This window comes from Lepidochelys kempii, chromosome 2, assembly GCF_965140265.1.
Source record: "Lepidochelys kempii isolate rLepKem1 chromosome 2, rLepKem1.hap2, whole genome shotgun sequence".
NCBI lineage: Eukaryota > Metazoa > Chordata > Testudines > Cheloniidae > Lepidochelys > Lepidochelys kempii.
The window spans coordinates 3,183,772-3,204,526 of record NC_133257.1 but is presented as its reverse complement, the minus strand read 5'-3'; the positions used below and the strand labels follow the sequence as shown (position 1 = coordinate 3,204,526).

The 20,755-nt window shown below is 46.1% G+C and overlaps 1 protein-coding gene across 1 annotated transcript in view; it reads right to left on the bottom strand.

The window, feature by feature from the left end:
• Positions 1 to 20,755, bottom strand: part of PPP1R16A (protein phosphatase 1 regulatory subunit 16A) — an 81,603-nt gene extending 60,848 nt beyond the window's left edge. The window contains exon 1 of the mRNA XM_073329909.1: positions 20,686 to 20,755. The gene's annotated coding sequence lies outside the window, so the exon portion shown is untranslated. The remainder of the gene's footprint in view (positions 1 to 20,685) is intronic.

The following is a 20,755-nucleotide window of genomic DNA, read 5'->3' as shown; positions in this document are numbered from 1 at the left end:
CCCTCCAGAGCACACCTTCCTGCCAGCAGCATTCCGACAGACCTGCCAAGGCTTGGAAACTCGCAGCCTCCCCTGCAATCCAGGGTGTTGCTCGGGTAAACTGGCATTCAGAGCACCAAGAGGAAGAAAATAAAAGCTTCCTCTAGGAACACAGTTGCACTGAGTTAGCGGATTACAGAGGCGTCTGACCCCCAAAGGGTGAGCAAGAGACAAGGCCGCTCCATCTCCCAAGCACTTGATTTCATTGTCTCAGACTTTATTTGAAGAACATTCTGCAGTTCAAAGCAGTAACCGTAGCCACCCCACCAGGAAAGCTCCTGTGTAACAGACTAGCATGGAAACAAACCCTTTCCTTCACCTTGAAGGGTCACTAGTCCCTGCCAACGAGGGACAGATTATTTACTTACCTGAGGACATGAAGTTTCCAGAATTGGCCAAAGCATCTTATTATTGAATCAGAGAAGGGAAGGGAAACTTACTAGGTCTTAAGAGTATCTCTGGGGCCAGTGCAGGACTGCTCCCCAGCTCTCTTAGCACTCCCAGTCTAGCTGTGACCAGCACCACACACTTTTCCCTTCAGAGAGCCCAAAACACTCCTAGTCCCTTGGGGGAGGGACTGCCTCTTTGTTCTCTATTTGTACAGCCCCTAGCACAATGAGGGCCTGATCCATGACTGAGGCTCCTTGATGGGGCTCCACGGTAATACACATAATAATGCAAGGTGGGTCAGAATTATTATCCCCATTTTACCAATGAGTAAACTGAGGCACAAAGAGGTGTCCAAGGTCACAGCCAGTCTGTAACAGACCTGGGAATGGAACCCAGGTGTCCCAACTTCTAGTATTCTACTACAACCACAAGACCACCTTTTCTCCCATACACCACTTCCCATGGGAGAGCACTGTGCACAACCGAAATCACACAGTGGGGCGGTCCCTAATATTCGCCAGCCTTTTTCTAGTGTATTCTTGGTACCATCCATTCAGGACAGATCAACAGTGAGAGCAGAACTTGAGCTAAACACCACACACTCAGCCAATCAACAGGAGTCACAGAAATATAGAAACTGCCAAACTGGACAGACCCATGGTCCATCTAGCCCAGTAACCCATCTCGGACAGTGGTCAGCACCAGATGCTTCAGAGGAACGTGTAAGAACCCCACAGGAGCAGACATGGGATAATCTACCCGCTATTAAGTCTCACCCTCGTCTCTCTTAGTTAAACATTGATTTAAGCCTGGAAGCAGGAAGCTGAGCGTGTTGGGGCTTGCCCATTTTTCCGGGGGGGCCCCCCAATTGGCCAGGGCCCCGTTGGCCAAACCATCACTGCTAGTGCAGACAGTATTCCAGATGAGGCCACACCACTGATTTACACCACTGGGCAAGAGACCCAAAAGCGTATGCCGGTAGCTGCATAAAACAGCACCTCTGTTACAACAGACGTATATGCATCTGATGAAGTGGGTATTCACCCACAAAAGCTTATGCTCCAATACGTCTGTTAGTATATAAAGTGCCACAGGACTCTTAGCCTCTGTTACAACACTAACTCACAAGAACTTCACAGCAGCAGACAGCCAGAATACTGTAGCCACTGGGATTTGTTTCAGAGCAGTTTCAGCTTGCTTCTTGAAGTGATCAGCCTGATCCATGTGCCTGGTGGAAATGTGTGTCTGCACAGTATGACAAGTGGAAAAAAGGGGCTCCCATCACAAACAGGAGGAACTAAATCAGAACAGCTCAGGAGAAATGCCATATATAGCACGACAAACAAGAATTCCTGTGACACCCATAATCTCCCTCTGAAAGCCAAAATCACTACGGAAAAACAAACAGGAATGTGCTTAGTTCGTCCTTAAGGCTCACATTCACCGGGAAGTGGGGGGGAAGGCTGAAGAATTTCACCACAATTCTGAACCTCATTAAACATTTTTAGGTTTAGCTTAAACCTTTGGCACCGAGAGCAGACATATGTTGACAAGGAAAATGCACTAGGCAGATGCAAATTAAAGAGACAAAACCTTAATTTTGCATTAAGGCACATTATATCTTACCACCATAAGAACAAAACCAGGGCTCTCTGCCCTATTTCCTGTGGCACCTAAAACACTGATCCGGGCGGCCAGGAAGCAGGAGAGGCAGTGATACAGCATGTATGGTCCTAACAGAAGATAAAATGCTACTTTTTTCGAAAGACCTTTCTAGACTATGACTGTTGTGGCTAGAATGGTTGCTCTACGTGTAGCACTGTGTAGTGACAGAATATGTCAGAATCTAATCTCAATTCCACTGATGTAAATCCAAAATAATTTCACAGACATCAGTAGAGTTACTCTACATTTACTCTGGTGGAACTCCTTAAATCAGAATCAGATAGAGGGATCTCACATTTCATATAGCACCTTTCCTTCATAATCAAAAAGGCTGACAAAGGAGGTGCTGTCGTCATCATGAATAGGTCGGAATATGAACAAGAGGCTGCTCGGCAGCTCTCCAACACCACTTTCTACAAGCCATTACCCTCTGATCCCACTGAGGGTTACCAAAAGAAACTACAGCATTTGCTCAAGAAACTCCCTGAAAAAACACAAGAACAAATTTGCACAGACACACCCCTGGAGCCCTGACCTGGGATATTCTATCTGCTACCCAAGATCCATAAACCTGGAAATCCTGGGCGCCCCATCATCTCAGGCGTTGGCACCCTGACAGCAGGACTGTCTGGCTATGTAGACTCCCTCCTCAGGCCCTACGCTACCAGCACTCCCAGCTATCTTCGAGACACCACTGACTTCCTGAGGAAACTACAATCCGTCGGTGATCTTCCTGAAAACACCATCCTGGCCACTATGGATATAGAAGCCCTCTACACCAACATTCCACACAAAGATGGACTACAAGCCATCAGGAACAGTATCCCCAATAATGTCACGGCTAACCTGGTGGCTGAACTTTGTCCTCACCCATAACTATTTCACGTTTGGGGACAATGTATACCTTCAAATCAGCGGCACTGCTATGGGTACCCGCGTGGCCCCACAGTATGCCAACATTTTTATGGCTGACTTAGAACAACGCTTCCTCAGCTCTTGTCCCCTAACGCCCCTACTCTACTTGCGCTACATTGATGACATCTTCATCATCTGGACCCATGGAAAAGAAGTCCTTGAGGAATTCCACCATGATTTCAACAATTTCCATCCCACCATCAACTTCAGCCTGGACCAGTCCACACAAGAGATCCACTTCCTGGACACTACGGTGCTAATAAGTGATGGTCACATAACCACCACCCTATACCGGAAACCTACCGACCGCTATTCCTACCTACATGCCTCCAGCTTTCATCCAGACCACACCACACAATCCATTGTCTACAGCCAAGCTCTACGATACAACCCCATTTGCTCCAACCCCTTAGACAGAGACAAACACCTACAAGATCTCTATCAAGCATTCTTACAACTACAATACCCACCTGCTGAAGTGAAGAAACAGATTGCCAGAAGAGTACCCAGAGTCACCTACTACAGGACAGGCCCAACAAAGAAAATAACAGAACGCCACTAGCCATCACCTTCAGCCCCCAACTAAAACCTCTCCAACGCATCATCAAGGATCTACAACCTATCCTGAAGGACGATCCATCACTCTCACAGATCTTGGGAGACAGGCCAGTCCTTGCTTACAGACAGCCCCCCAACCTGAAGCAAATACTCACCAGCAACCAAACACCACACAACAGAACCACTAACCTAACTAAGGTCAGGCTTGACAAAGCCCTGGCTGGGATGATTTAACTGGGAATTGGTCCTGCTTTGAGCAGGGGGTTGGACTAGATGACCTTCTGGGGTCCCTTCCAACCCTGATATTCTATGATTCTATGATTCTAACCCAGGAACCTATCCTTGCAACAAAGCCTGTTGCCAACTCTGTCCACATATCTATTCAGGGGACACCATCATAGGGCCTAATCACATCAGCCACACTATCAGAGGCTCGTTCACCTGCACATCTACCAATGTGATACATGCCATCATGTGCCAGCAATGCCCCTCTGCCACGTACATTGGTCAAACTGGACAGTCTCTACGTAAAAGAATAAATGGACACAAATCAGACGTCAAGAATTATAACATTCAAAAACCAATTGGAGAACACTTCAATCTCTCTGGTCACGTGATTACAGACCTAAAAGTGGCAATTCTTCAGCAAAAAAACTTAAAAAACAGACTCCAACGAGACTGCTGAATTGGAATTAATTTGCAAACTGGATACAATTAACTTAGGCTTGAATAGAGACTGGGAGTGGATGGGTCATTACACAAAATAAAACTATTTCCCCAGTTTATCCCCCACCCCACCCCGCACTGTTACTCAGATGTTCTTGTCAACTACTGGAAATGGTCCACCTTGATTATCACTACAAAAGGTTCCCCTCCCCCCGCTCTCCTGCTGGTAATAGCTCACCTTAAGTGATCACTCTGGTTACAGTGTGTATGGTAACACCCATTGTTTCATGTTCTCTATGTATATAAATCACCCCACTGTATTTTCCACTGAATACATCCCACGAAGTGAGCTGTAGCTCATGAAAGCTTATGCTCAAAGAAATTTGTTAGTCTCTAAGGTGCCACAAGTCCTCCTTTTCTTTTTGCGAATACAGACTAACACGGCTGCTACTCTGAAACCTTTCCTTCAGAAGCATCTCAAAGATTTTTACCATATATACAGAAGTTATTTTGTCCAACACTGAAATACAGCCACCTCTGAGATTAAATGCAGCAGCTGTTTAACAGCAGCTGAATGATACACAACAGCTTAGGAGTGGAGTGTCCGTTAAAACCACAGTGGAGGAAGCCGGGGGCGGGGGAGGAAGGAGCAGCAGGCAGAATGTAACTTCCAAATTGGAAGGTGCCCAGGATTGCGAGCAAGTAGTAGCTGGGTCCTTGTCAGCACTCCTAACACTATGCTGAGGTGTTAGTTCAATCCTGACTCAGAAGAATGTTGAATCACCGACACCCTTTTCCTGCAGCACCTGGATGTCTTCTCTAACCAGTGACCAAAACAGGCTTAGTTTAGGAGCAGGGATGCCAGAACAGGGCGGGCCAGGGAGCATGACTCCCACCTTTTCTGGGCCATAAGGACAAGTGACAGGGGTCGGGGTGCAGAGGGGAGCAAGCGGGGGGTGAAGTCTTGGAGGGAAAGAGGTGGCACAGGAACAGGGCCTTGGGGAAAGAGATGGTGCGAGGGCAGGAGCATGGGGAGAAGGGGCAGTGTGGGGGCACAGCATCGGGGGGGGCAAGGCCATGGTTTGGGCGCCTGTGGCCCCCACACTTTTAGGGCACTTCCACCACTCCTGTTTAGGAGATGGATGAGATCACAGCCTGATGGAGCAAACAGCATATTCCTGAAGACTATGGAGAGTTCCATGAAAACCTGCTCTCCAGTCAAAGGGCAAATACACAGGATTGCTGGATTATTTCGTATATTTAAGAGATCTGATCCCCATTGTTCGGTTGTTTAATAAGATTAACTGCCACGGGACAATTTTTTAAACTGGGGACTCAGAGTATGGATTGGTCATGGCAAACTATGATTTTGCATATATTAAAACAGTGGCACCCTCAGCTCACAAAAAGAATGAGAGGTACTTGTGGTATTCCTCGTTCTTTTTGCTGATACAGACTAACACGGCTACCACTCTGAAACCTCAGCTCACAGGCATTCCTGCATGCTTGTACTGTTTTCACCTTTGGACAACCTATTTTGCTGTCTCCTGCTGTTCTATTTATGTCAACTGTAAACTCCTCTGGGCAGGGATTCCACCTCGTGATTTCCTTGTTTTGTAAAGCATCACTCACAATTATGGTGTCAGTCATAAATAATAGTAAGGCTAAAGTTAGCAAAAACAAGGAATAGCACAAAAGATTTCCCCCAGATGGCTCTATTAATGTACCTCGGTCATTTCTTACAACACTGCAGAGTTATTGCAGTCCTGCACAACCACACAGACTTGCCAGAGTACCTCAATCCAGTCCCACCTAATATTCCAGTCCTGGGAGCTCCAGACCTCTGCCAAAGCCCTCCTGACACAGCTGGGTCAAGCAAATTTGAGAAATCCTGCCAAACCTTTCAATTGCCTCCAACCCCAAAAGCCAAGATTCAATGCATCACTTTCTTTCCCCACACCTGACCCAAACTGCTAGCCAGACCTGCTGACTGGGGAGGAGACAGCATTCAGTCAGGGAAAGAGAAGCAGGTGATGTGTTTTGTGGAAGGAGTTATGGGAATGGCGGATGGCTGAAAAACAAGGAGTGGACACTGGGAAGTCTGCTGCACGCCCCTGCCAGGAGCAGGGCTTTGACAAAGTAGGAGAGTCTGTTTTCCGGCCAACTCAGTCTCCCTATTGTAGAAACTTTCAGTCAGGGGGTGGGGGAATCTTTCATTCTACACTGGGACAAACAAAAAAACCCATATTTTTCACAGGAGGAAAAATTCTGAAAAATTCCAGAGAACAAATGCAAAATTTTTCAGCCTGGCTCCAGCTGCCCAACTCCCCGGGCTGCTGCCTCCTGGGGTTGCCCGCTCAGAAAAGGTTCCATCAGAACATTTTTGACCAGCTTTGGTAGGAGATACTTTAATTCCCTAAAGCGCTCAAGGTATTACCACTGACCTCTTAGTCAGCACAAAGCAGCTCATTGCCACACCACGTGGCCCTGGGGCCAGGGCACTTGCATTTCTACCTGTTCTTACTGAGGGGTCAGCACCTGGACCCAGTGTTACACCAATAAAATAAAAACCAGCAGGATCTTATTAAAGGGGAAAAGGCAAAATACCACATTTATTGTGAATACAGAAAGAATCATAGTAAGCAGTTAGTTATAGCTATAACATTCCATTCAATCTCATCTTTATTCACACATTCATTCATACACACACACACACACACAGGTTCTGCAAGGTTGTTATCATAGTTACCAGCCTTACTGTTGCTCGTGCCAGGCCACTGGCCAGGTGGCCTGGACACGAAGAGGGAGCTGGGTCTTGTCAGATGCACATCTGACACTCCTGGAAGTTGGTTTACAGAATCAGATCCCAAAGTTCTCAGTTTCTAGAGTCCATTTTTATAAGAATTTCTTCCTATGCCAGTCTATGGGATTTGCTTCATCATGCTGTTGCTGAATCAATCAGCAGATGGCACATTCCTGACGGCTCCCTGTTGTTCTTCGGTTCACCCATCCTTGATGCTGTTGGGTAGATTCCAGTCTGCCTTCTGGTTGTTTCCACTTGACGCCTTCTTCGGCTGATGGACACTGGATTCTTAGGCTGGCACCTCCCTGATCATTCATTTATTATCCACAGCAACCATCCATCCACATACATCCTCTATCTCTATTTTAATCACAATTGTTAACAAAGAAAGATAAATACAACAAAAGGGCGGGGAATCTGTGTATGCTGTTTCTGTTGTTACAAAGTATCGCTTTGAGTCTCTCTCTGTGTGAGTAGTTGTTATAAAGTATTGCTTTGAGAACAGACTCTGTCTTAGGATGCCTTCTCTAATTGCCTTCTATGACGAGATAACTGGTTCTGTGGATGAGGGGAAAGCAGTGGACGTGTTGTTCCTTGACTTTAGCAAAGCTTTTGACACGGTCTCCCACAGTATTCTTGCCAGTAAGTTAAAGAAGGATGGGCTGGATGAATGGACGATAAGGTGGATAGAAAGTTGGCTAGATTGTCGGGCTCAACGGGTAGCGATCAATGGCTCCATGTCTAGTTGGCAGCCGGTATCAAGTGGAGTGCCCCAAGGGTCGGCACTCGGGCCGGTTTTGTTCAATATCTTCATTAATGATCTGGAGGATGGCATGGACTGCACCCTCAGCAAGTTTGCAGACGACATTAAACTGGGAGGAGAGGTAGATATGTTGGAGGGTAGGGATAGGATACAGAGGGCCCGAGACAAATTAGAGGATTGGGCCAAAAGAAATCTGATGAGGTTCAACAAGGACAAGTGCAGAGTCCTGCACTTGGGACGGAAGAATCACATGCACCGCTTCAGATTAGGGACTGAATGGCTCGGCAGCAGTTCTGCAGAAAAGGACCTAGGGGTTACAGTGGATGAGAAGCTGGATAGGAGTCAACAGTGTGCCCTTGTTGCCAAGAAGGCCAATGGCATTTTGGGATGTATAAGTAGGGGCACTACCAGCAGATCAAGGGACGTGATCGTTCCCCTCTATTCGACATTGGTGAGTCCTCATCTGGAGTACTGTGTCCAGTTTTGGGCCCCACACTACAAGAAGGATGTGGAAAAATTGGAAAACGTGCAGCAGAGGGCAACAAAAATGATTAGGGGACTGGAACACATGACTTATGAGGAGAGGCTGAGGGAACTGGGATTGTTTAGTCTGGGGAAGAGAAGAATGAGGGGGGATTTGATAGCTGCTTTCAACTACCTGAAAGGGGGTTTCAAAGAGGATGGATCTAGGCTGTTCTCAGTGGTAGCAGATGACAGAACGAGGACTAATGGTCTCAAGTTGCAGTGGAGGAGGTTTAGGTTGGATATTGGGAAAAAAATTTTCACTTGGAGGGTGATGAAACACTGGAATGGGTTCCCTAGGGAGGTGGTGGAATCTCCTTCCTTAGATATTTTTAAGGTCAGGCTTGACAAAAGCTTGGCTGGGATGATTTCGTTGGGGATTGGTCCTGCTTTGAGCAGGGGGCTGGACTAGCTGACCTCCTGAGGTCCCTTCCAACCCTGATATTCTATGCTTCTATGTACTAACACAATTAGCAGCTTGCAAGTTTCACACTCAGAGGGAGAAACAGTAAAAACAAGAGACCAAAAAGCAAGAGACCTCTTAATTAGTAATACCCTGGAATTTAAACTATGGGGAATCAAACTCATTTGTGATTTTAATACAGAACTTCTTTAATATGATGCAACATAACACCAGGGGTCCCCGTAGCTGCAGGTACACACTGAGCAGGCAGCAGTGCCAGTTCCTTGTATCCCGGTCAGACTGCCAGGTGTACCAATTTCTGGGATGGTTTCATGCGGTGGGTGAACATTCGCTAGGACCAAATTCATTTCACTTGTGGTCAAAGTGTCTTTATCTTTAAGACTGTGTGTACCAATGCAGCAAGAGCAATATTGCATGAACTGCAGTCACGCCTGCCTGCCTCCGTAAAGAGCTGGGTTCTATTTCCAATTCTGCCACTGACTCACTGCGTAATTTTGGTCACCTAACCTCCCCATCTGTGAGATGGGAATAATGCCACTCACCTACCTCTGTAGAATGGTTTGAGATCTATAGATGGGAAGTGCAAAATAGTTGAGCCATATGGGTGGCTGTTGAAATGTGCAGACCCAGGAATGTTTTCAGCTAAAGGCTTCCTAACAGCAGCAAGAGCTTCAAGCATTCAGCACCAGGCTGAGGGACTGGGGCGAGGGTGGGAGGAGAAGTCTGTGAACTTAAGGGGTTCCACAGACATCAGAAATTTTCCCAAACTTTCACTCTTGAGGTCAGCTTTTCCTCTTGACACTCCAGACAGTAACATGGCTCTGCCCATACCCAGGTCAGGGAACCACCACAGGGCCTAACACCTGGTAAATCTGCAGCAGAAGAAAAGCAGCAGCAATTGCCAATATCAGTGTTCAATTTTAAGCAGAAGCCAAAAGTTTGGTTCTGGTCTGCAGGAGGGGAGGGAACACCACACTTCCAGCAACAAACGAGGTGTCAGCAGCAAGAAAGGAGTGTCTGGTGCTCCAAGAGAGTAAAACCAGATTCAAAACCACTCAGAGGGTTTAACTGATGCCCGTGGAAAACAAGAGATTTGGGGGAAACAGGAGATAGCCAGCTTAGACTTTTCAGGCTACGTGCCTCACACCTGAGGCTGGCAGGAACCAAACGTGCAGCAGAAACAGTGTGCTAAGCTAAGTGAGGGGGAATGCCATGAGATGCCCCACAGATCTTACGCATGAGTGGTGGGGATGAGTTCCAATATGACTCACATTCAGTCCTACCAAGTCAAAGAAACTCAGCACAATGCAGGGCCTCGAAAGAGGGGAACAGAAATCCTGAGGACCTTTCTGGTTGGGATGCTTTTCCTTCCCATGGTGAAACAAGGCTACAGAGCTAAATACTCCAGCAGAAAACATTTTTTATAAGATCTCATACAACATTACTAAAGGGTCTGCATTATGTGCAAGCCACAGACTAAGCCCAGGTCTATACTCAGAAGCTTACAGTGACATAGCCGTACTGAGACGTCCGTGCCACTGTCAGAGTGCCCGTGTGTCGCGTTATGCTGACGGGAGAGAGCGCTCCTGTCAACATAACAAAGCCAGATCAATGAGCGGCACTAGCTATGTCAGCAGGAGAGCGCCTCCCACCGACATAGCGCTGTGCACACAAGCACTTATGCCGGCAAAACTTATGCCGCTCAGGGAGTGGTTTTTTCCACACCTCTGAGCAACAAAAGTTTTGTCACCATAAGTGCTAGTGTAGACATGGCCTAACACAAACCTGGTCTCTGGACAGCTGAATCACCTTTCTGAATCTTTGGCAATCATACAGCCTCCAGCCTTCACCACTGATTTACATACGCCAACTACTAAACTATTGATGACCAAATAAATCCAGTCATTTCTTAGGACTGTTCCAACCCAAGGCTTTAGTGACACTAGGGGGTCACAAGTACCAGTGGACCAACACCCTTTGTGAGAGACCCCACTGCTCTTGTGAGAGCTTGACCTAGCCCAAGAATGACATTAGGAAAATCTCCCTGTCGCGGCAGATTAATCAATTGTCTGAGATGCACAAGAAGTGAATTTGTCAAACCCCAAAAAGTAACACACAGGCTTCTTAAACATAATTTCTTTACCCAAATGAACAACACAAAAATTCCTTATGCCCACGAAGGCTACAAACAATAACCCACACTCAGGATGTCTTGCCCCCCCACTACCACCACACACACCACCCGTGACAAAAGAGAATTCTAAATTCACCCATCTCTGGCCTCCAAGAGCATTTGTCTGACAGAGCTCTAACTGTTTCCACTGAATTCAGTGGCCAAACCAAAAAGGACTAGGAATGTCTAACTCTGTGTTCATTCCCCTGCATGGACTCCAGGACATACTTTCTAGAATTAGCCTTGGAAAACTAAAATAGCCTCTGAAATGTCTAAACCAAACAATGGCAACAACTGCTGCTTAAGATATCACCGCTACAGTGGCAGGTCTATAGCCAGCTGTTGGTTAGAGGAGAGGACTTGGACCTGTCATGTGGCTGGCTGAGATGATCCCATGAGGAACCACTTTTCATCACGGATTTTAAGCCTGGGACATTTATGAGTAGCTGCCTGTGTTAAAGCATCAGAGCCTTTGGTGAGTTGGACACTGTTATAAGGATTAATCAGGGCTCTGAAGGGAAAGTGATCTGAGGCCAGCACTGCAGCATACGAATCGCTGTCCTTCACTACCATACCACGTACCATCTGGTCATCACCAAATTTCCAAGTACTTGTGGGGAAACAAATGTACAAGGCATGGCTCCCCAGATCCAAACTGTAGGAGGTGAGTATTCAGTAGTCTGGAAACAAGAGTCACAGACCACATCAGTACCTGGGCAGCAAAGAAATCTGCTTAACAAAGGAGATGCTTCCCTTTTTGCAGTTTCTGGGGAAAGATACCTTCTCTTCACAGCTCTCATCAACACAGCTCTTTTGCAAACAACATTTTAGTTATATTTTGTATTAAGTAAGAGTGTTTTTGAGGCAGGATTCTCTCAGAACACTTCAATTCCCATAGCACTGGTGACACTGTCCCTGGATAGCTGACGATGGGCACTTTACTGCCAGAAAAATAACAACACATTGGGGTTCCACAGGGATCTGTTCTGCGTCTGCTGTTATTTAATATCTTTATTAATTACCTGGATGTAGAAACAGAAAGCATACTGATCACATTTACAGATGACACAAAGCTGGGGGTCGAGGGGGAGGTTACAAACACTTCGGAGGATAAAGTTCAAATTCAAAGAGATCTTGATAAATTGGAGAACTGGGCTACACAACAAAATGAAATTCAGCAAAGACAAATGTAAGGTGCTACACTTAGGGAAGAAAACCCAAATGCACAAATACAGAATGGGGGATAACTGGCTTGGCAGCAGCACGGCTGAGAAGGATCTGGGCGTCTTGTGGATCACAACCTCAACACGAGTCGTCAATGTGATGCTGTTGCAAAAAAACCAAATGCAATTCTGGGTTGCATTAACAGAGGCACAGCGTGCAAGTCACGGGAGGTGACAGTACCACCCTACTCGGCACCGATTAGACTTCAGCTGGAGAGCTGTGTCCAGTTTTGGTCACCGCCATATAGAAAGAAAACTGGAGAGAAACTGGAAAGGATCCAGAGGCGAGACACAAAGATGATCAAAGGGCTGGAACGCAAGCCAGATGAGCAAAGGCTGAAGGAACTGGGTATGTTTAGTTTGGAAGAGAAGAGATTGCGGGGGGAGGGGGGGAGACATGATAGTGGTCTTCAAATACTTGAACGGCTGCCATAAAAAGATGGAGAAAAGTTGTTCTCCTTTGCCACAGGGGGCAGGACAAGAGGCTGTGGGTTCGAACTCCAGCACAGCAGATTTAGATGAAATCTCAGGAAAAACTTCCTAACTGTAAGAACACTAGGAGAATGGAACAAACTGTCAAGGGAGGTCATGGAAGCTCCTTCACTGGAGGTTTTCAAAAGGAGGCTCACTAGCCATCTGTCTTAGATGGTTTAGAGACAACAAATCCTGCATCTTGGCAGGGGTTAGACTAGATGACCCTTGCACTCCCTTCTAACACTATGGTTCTATGATACTAAGATAGAGAGAAGAATTGAGTGATTGGTCCTGAAGGGATTGATTTATAAGAAGAGATTTATAAGAACTGAATCTGTTTAGCTTGGCTAAGTGAGGATAAACGTCTACAAATTTTTGAAGGGTGCAAACATCAAGTAGAAAGAATTATTTACAGTGCCGCCCAAGGAGAGAGAAAGTTAAGCTTCGAATTTCTCAATTTAGGACAGACACCAAGAAGTGTTTCCTGACAGCAACATGGATAAAAATCAATTATTTAAAATAAATAGATAAATCAGAATTATTTTATTTAAATTGATTTTTAATTATTTAAATTATACCTTTTTAAAAAAAAACTTGTTTATAATGAAATCTGAGTTTAATAAAAAATATGTTAAAACCCAAACTTCTTATAATTTAGTTGTAAATGTGGAACATGTTTTGATAAGAGAAGTTTATGTAAACAAAACATTTAAGGTTATTTTGTTTAATAAAAATAAATTTTACATGCTGTTTTGTGTTTAATTAAATTACAGTTACCATCCTAATGCAGCTTGACACAAATCATAAGCAAAAAGTTAATTATCTAATAAATAAGCAACATATCATTTACCATTTTCTAACATACTAAAGGTATACAATTAATAAGAATCTGACAATATTAAGCTATATAATTGCTCAACAAATGTATGTATAGCATACCCTCCAAGGTAGCAAAACAATATACCAAATTAGTGTAAAGGCTCTACTGAGTTGTAAATCAATTTAATAGCTATATCAACCAATGAGAATGCATCTTTCTTTAGAAAATAACTGAAGTACAAATGGAAAAATTGATTAAAATTGATTATTTAAATCGAGACTTTCCACTTGGTGATTTAAATGCCTGGATTTAAATCAATCCACCCTGCCTAACAATGAAGTCTAGAGACTGTAAAATAGTCTCCTAAGGGAAGTGATGGAAACCTCAGCTGAAAGTGACCTGGGCAAGGCATTAGAGCATATACTTTTGGAAATGGTACCCACCCAAAAAGAGGTATGAACTCCAGGGGACCACTAACCCTTTCCATCTCTTATTTCTGTGACTTCAGGTCTCTTTGTGCACTGAGCCCTGAAAGGCTGAGGACGCCACTCCAGCTTGGCAAAAGCAATCAGGCAGCCCGGACAAATGCAGGCAGACAACCAAAGAGCAAGGTTAAGGAGAACTGTGCTGCTGTTCCTTTGAACGTTCCTTTGAACATCTACTGGAAGCATAGAGCACAATATTTTACCTCCATGCAGATGCCCTTCTCTGTCCTGCTCTGAAAGCTCATCTTTTCTTTTAATGCTTTTCTCTCTGAAAGCTGGCAGCGGCGCAGGTTGCTTGGGCTTTGTTTTTGAGACCAACCAGCAGAAATCATGCCTTGGAGCGCACTAGCCTTGCCTTGGAGCTTCAGGGAGTCACTTGACATCACTTGCCAGTGATGTCACTTTCCGGTGGACAAATGAAACAAGGTTAAAGACAGAAGAGTGAGGCAAGAACTCCACTGAGAAATGGCAGCTCAGACACCACGAACGCCATCCTACCTGGAAACAGAAGGCACTCAACCAAACACTAGGCCAGAGAGTTGAGGGACTGTTTCATAATATGAAATATTTACATATAGAGCAAGTGAACATGCGGCCTGATAGCTGACTGTCATGCTTGGCTGCATCAGGATGGTTAGCTCGATGGCACGGTTATTGCGCACCATAGCAGGAGAAAGGAGGACTGGGGCTATTTAAGATTTAAGATAGATGTAGTGCATAATGGCCACAGTTTTCAAACGAAGGGCCCTACAGTCATGTCCCCCCAGGAGTACTGAGCTCCTGCAGCTTCCCCTTAAGCCACTGCTGTGTGGGTGCTCAGCACTTTTGAAAAGCAGAACAATCTAGTTAGGTGCCCTGCTTTAAGTACTCACGTGGGAAAAACGTGGCCAAAGGCAGATTTATGTCGGGGCGCTTCCACAAAAGTATGTTCCTAAGGATGGGAACTGCAGGTTGTTACCATTGGTAAAGTCTCAGCCACACACCTCCCAAGCAAGCAGAGGCCCTTCCACAAAGAAGCTTCCCAAATTTGCCCAGCTGAGGAATACAAATGACAACTTGTCTGGCACTTGAGCGTGGTGCCTAATATGCATGAAATGGAGCAGAATGCAGCTGCTCTGACACTACAGACCAGCCGAGCCCTGGGTCAGGGTGGGTGTTAGCAAGACCTCGCAAAGCAGTAGGGTTTGGAGCTCAGACCCTACTGAGATGCACAGGTCTGACTGCTGGGAAGTTTTTAATCGAGATTGAGCCTAAATTTTCTCTCTCATTTCCTTCCTCTCTCTTACTAATACTTCTAACCACCCGCCCCTCCACCCCTGTATCACTCTGAATAATTGCTCCCTCTGATACATGCTTAATTTGCTTATTCTCCTCCCCCATCTAACCTTGCAGCCTCTGATCATTGTTGTTGCTCTCCCCTGAACTCCGTCTAATTGATCAGCATCTTTCTGGTAACATGGTTCCCACAGTGCATTAAATATTCCAGGTCTGGTCACACCAGAGCTCCTGAGAAAGGGGTAGTTATCTCCATATGCATTTCATACGTCACACTGGACTTTTAGTAAGCTTAGCGCACTGTAAGCTCATTTCTCCTTGTTCCCCACTATCACCCTTATAACTCTGTCACTCCCGCAGTGAGGAGCGGAAGCAGAATTTGGTCATACATGTCGTAATTTCCCATGATTTACTGAAATCTAATATCCTCGTACTACAGCTTTCTGTGAAGCCAGTCCTTATTCATCCAAGCGTAAGAGTACCATTGTGCAACAAGTACATCACGCTTTGGGACTGCCTTAGTGCTGACCAGATGAACAATAACAGCCCCCACATTGAGCAATCCTACCAAACCCAACCAGCACTTGAGCGTAATTATATAGAATGTTACGCCCCCAATTGCTTTCCAAACATTCATCGGCACAACATGCCTGGGAGGCAGGTATTTTACAGAAGAGGACACAAACATGTAAAAATCAAGGGACTTGTCCAAGTTCCCAGAGGCAATATGTTGTGGAGTCAGGAAAAGAACTTAACTGGCTTCAAGGCTGAGCTTGATAAGTTTATGGAGGGCGTGTTGTGATGAGACTGCGTACAATAGCACGTAGCTAATCTGCGACTGCTAGCAGCAAATATTTGCAATGGCCGGGGATGGGACACTAGCTGGGGAGGGCTCTGAGTTATTACAGAGAATTCTTTCCCAGGTGTCGGGCTGATGGATCTTGCCCACATGCTCAGGGTCTAATTGATCACCATATTTGGGGTCGGGAAAGAATTTTTGCCCAGGTAAGATTGGCAGAGACCCTGGGAGGGTTTCGCCTTCTTCTGCAGCATGGGGCGCAGGTCACTTGCAGGTTTAAACTAGTGTAAATGGTGGATTCTCTGTAACTTGAAGTCTTTCAGTCATGATTTGAGGACTTCAGGAACTCAGCCAGAGGTTAGGGGTCTATTCCAGGAATGGGTGGGTGAGGTTCTGTGGCCTGCAGTGTGCAGGAGGTCAGACTAGATCAGTGGTTCTCAAACTTTTGGACTGATGACCCCTTTCACACAGCAAGCCTCTGAGTGCGACCCCCTTCCTTATAAATGTAAAACACTTTTTGTTTATATTTAGCACTATTATAAATGCTGGAGGCAAAGTGGGGTTTGGGGGTGGAGGGTGACAGCTCACGACCCCCCATGTAATAACCTCACAACCCCCAGTTTGAGAACCTCTGGACTAGATGATCATGATGGTCCCTTCTGACCTTACAGTCTATGACCCTATGAGAACTCAACTCTGACTCCAAGTCGTCTGCCTTTATCCACAAGATGAAAAGGAGTACTTGTGGCACCTTAGAGACTAACCAATTTATTTGAGCATGAGCTTTCGTGAAAGCTCATGCTCAAATAAATTGGTTAGTCTCTAAGGTGCCACAAGTACTCCTTTTCTTTTTGCGAATACAGACTAACACGGCTGTTACTCTGAAACCTCTCTTTATCCACAAGATAACATTCCTCAATTGAAGAAAAGCGTTATTTGATGGGACACAAATAGAGACATGCAACCCGGGCTTTTAAAGTTCAAAGCCCAGGGAGTGGCAGTTCTAATAAATCGTGTCAAAAATGTTATCAGAAACTCTCTGGCAAAGAACCAGAAATTTCAGGGTGAGGAGGAAATTCATAGCTGTAAAATCCTTTTTAAAAAGCTCTGTGGAGTTTAAAACAGAGGTAATCCAGTTACTTAGGTTAACACATTTTGCACTGCAATCTATACGCCACCGAAGTGATAGTAAATATAGTCCAGCCCATAATCCTCACTGGCCATGGACCTGACTTGTCATGCACTGACGAGAACCAGTTTAGTGATTTCTCAGAGAGCTCGAGTACTTACCACAAGCCTCATTGCCATGGCAATATGTGCTAGAAAAATTAACAAACAGCCTCCAGAGCAGAACAACATGGAGAACAACAAAGGGTGAAAATTCGGGGATTATTTTGCTGTTCTCCAGAACTAGGCCAAATGCTATACAGATCCAGTTTTATGAAGAAAACTAGTTTTAGCATTTTGCAGTCTACTTTGTCGCTCATTAACACATTTCCTGGTGAGCCACCTATTTCAGGGCTATGCTACACCCAGGAGAAGGAAGCTGATCACACATGCCGATGTATGCATGTGAATCCCATTAGCATCATAATACTTAATAGTACTTAGCACTTACATTGCTCTTTCCAGCCTCAAATGAGCTTCCAGACATCAGCTAATTAATAGGATCAGCAGAAGTAGGATGCACAGGACTGGAGGAGAGCAGTAGCATTGGGGTTTTGTACCAATTTAACGGTGTAACCCCCTAGCATGGACATGAGGATCATTCCGGCATAGAGGTGTTTATATCACTATTGCTTATTTCTGTAATTTACATCTATGCCTGTATAACTGCATCTACACTAGGAGGTTGAATTGATTTAACTACATCAGTTACTAGAGCGTACAAAAAAACTGCGTGTAGAAAAGTATTAGTATTAGTATTGCTCTGCACCTAGGGAAAATCTTGTTCTCCAACGTGTGCCATATAAATATGATGCACTTTGTACTAAGTAAATTCAGGTTATGTACATCAAGCTGTTAGTCACTAACACTGACTAACAATGCACCTGTCCTGGTTCAGAAGATAGAGAAAGGTACAGTCCCCACCCTGAGAAGATGGATATTAGAGGAGGAGGAGAAGCAGTGGGGTAGAGAGACCAAGCCAGCCACATTTCCATGGATTCCCAACCAGGCAAATAAGAACATGATAAAAGTATACAAACTAATGAATGGCCTAGAGAACACAGATCAAGAACTCTCTTCTCCCTCCCTGTTTTCTAACACAAGAACAGGGCACACAATTAAGTTAAAAGGTGGCAAATTCTAACTGACAAAAGGAAATATTTTTATACACAACATGTAATTAGACGTGGAACTCGTGAAATTATGTCACTGAAGCCAAGAACTTCACAAGGTTCAAAAAAGGCTGGACGTTTATTGGATAGTATTCAATATTATAACCCTGGATATTCTCGTTAACAAGCATTTTGGAAGGTATATTAAACCTCCTTCTTCGGGACTTAAACTAATCTCTAACTATTAGTGATTTGGATAAGACCTTCACAAGGAGCAGATTAACCCATATCTGCTTACTCTGGGACTTCTTAAACCTTCCTCTGTAGCATCTGGTGTTGGCCACTTTGAGAGACAAGATACTGGGCTAGATGGACCAGCAATCTGATCCAGTCTGGCAATTCCTATGTTCCACAGAGGCATTGGCAATGGAGCAGGAAGGGAACAGGCCTTCACAGGCCCCACTATGACCAGATCAACTAACTGGATTGAACTGGAAAAACATGGCTGGGGGGCCTTGCATTCTAATCAGGAAAGGAAAGGACCCTGGGAGGGAAGTGCAAGAAAAGTATTGCAAAAGGCATTGAAATGACACAAAAGTGGTGGAATTCAAATAGAATATGATGGGCAGAGTGGAAGTAGGGCACGGTTACTAAGCTTGCTAAAGCAAGTTGGGTGAAGCACCTGAACAGAAGAATGGAGCTGGGAAAATTAACAACTAACCACGTTCTGTGTCTATCTTCCGTGTTGCCTGTCCATTACGTTTTGTATGACATCCTATTAGATTGTAAGCTCCTCGTCACTTACGTGTTTACACAGCACCCAGATCCTGACTGGGGCCACCAGAACATAAACATGAAATAATACATGAATAGCCATCACCCTCCCTTCCCCACGTTCTCACCTGCAGAACATTTCTCTGCTCCAGCTGTAGTTTCCCAAGCTGGGCAAAAACCCTCTCCTGCTGTTCCTGAGATATGGAAAAATGGGGAGAAGAAATATCTGCTACATTTTCAGTCTATAGGAATTCTCTTCTTTGCTTACTCGGATCAAGACCAACTGGGCTCCCCTCGACCCCGCCTGCCAGAAGTGTCAGGACACAGTGAAATGAGGGAAATAACAGTGCCACCAGCATTTCAAGTGTCACTTTAGACCAGGGGTCAGCAACCTTTCAGAAGTGGGGTGCTGAGTCTCCATTTATTCACTCTAATTTAAGGTTTCGCATGCCAGGAATACATTTTAACGTTTTTAGAAGGTCTCTTTCTATAAGTCTATAATATATAACTGAACGATTGTTGTATGTAAAGTAAATAAGGTTTTTAAAATGTTGAAGAAGCTTCATTTAAAATGAAATTAAAAAGCAGAGACCACCGGACAAGTGGCCAGGACCTGGGCAGTGTGAGTGCCCCTGAAAACCAGCTCGCGTGCCGCCTTCAACACGCGTGCCATAGGTCGCCTACCCCGCTTTAGACACTGGTAATGACAGGTTTCAGAGTAGCAGCCGTGTGAGTCTGTATTCGCAAAAAGAAAAGGAGGACTTGTGGCACCTTAGAGACGAACCAATTTATTTGAGCATGAGCTTTCGTGAGCTACAGCTCACTTCATCGGATGCATGCCGTGGAAACTGCAGCAGACTTTATATATACACAGAGAATATGAAACAATACCTCCTCCCACCCCACTGTCCTGCTGGGAATAGCTTATCTGGGAATAGCTTACACTGGTAATGGTGGCCCCTGCCATGAGACCCCTGTCCTCATCATACCCCCACCCCCTCCATACCCATCATGCCATGGTACCCCCACCCCCTCCATAGCCCAACTGACCCATGATAGGCCCCCCCGCCACAGCCCCCCAAGCACAGGCCCCCCCACCCCCTCCATACCCATCATGCCATGGTACCCCCACCCCCTCCATAGCCCAACTGACCCATGATAGGCCCCCCCGCCACAGCCCCCCAAGCACAGGCCCCCCACCCCCTCCATACCCATCATGCCATGGTACCCCCACCCCCTCCATAGCCCAACTGACCCATGATAGGCCCCCCCGCCACAGCCCCCCAAGCACAGGCCCCCCCACCCCCTCCATACCCATCATGCCATGGTACCCCCACCCCCTCCATAGCCCAACTGACCCATGATAGGCCCCCCCGCCACAGCCCCCCAAGCACAGGCCCCCCCACCCCCTCCATACCCATCATGCCATGGTACCCCCACCCCCTCCATAGCCCAACTGACCCATGATAGGCCCCCCCGCCACAGCCCCCCAAGCACAGGCCCCCCCGCCCCCTCCACAGCCCCCCATCACAGGCCCCCGTCCCCCCGCAGCCCCCCCCGCCCCCTCCACAGCCCCGCCCCAAGCACAGGCCCCAGGCCCCCTGCCCCGGGGACGCTCCCGCTCCCGGCTGCACTCACCCGCCGCCGTCGGCAGGAGCCGGATCGCTCTCCGGCTCTCTCCCCGGTAGGGGCGGGTCGCCACAGCGCC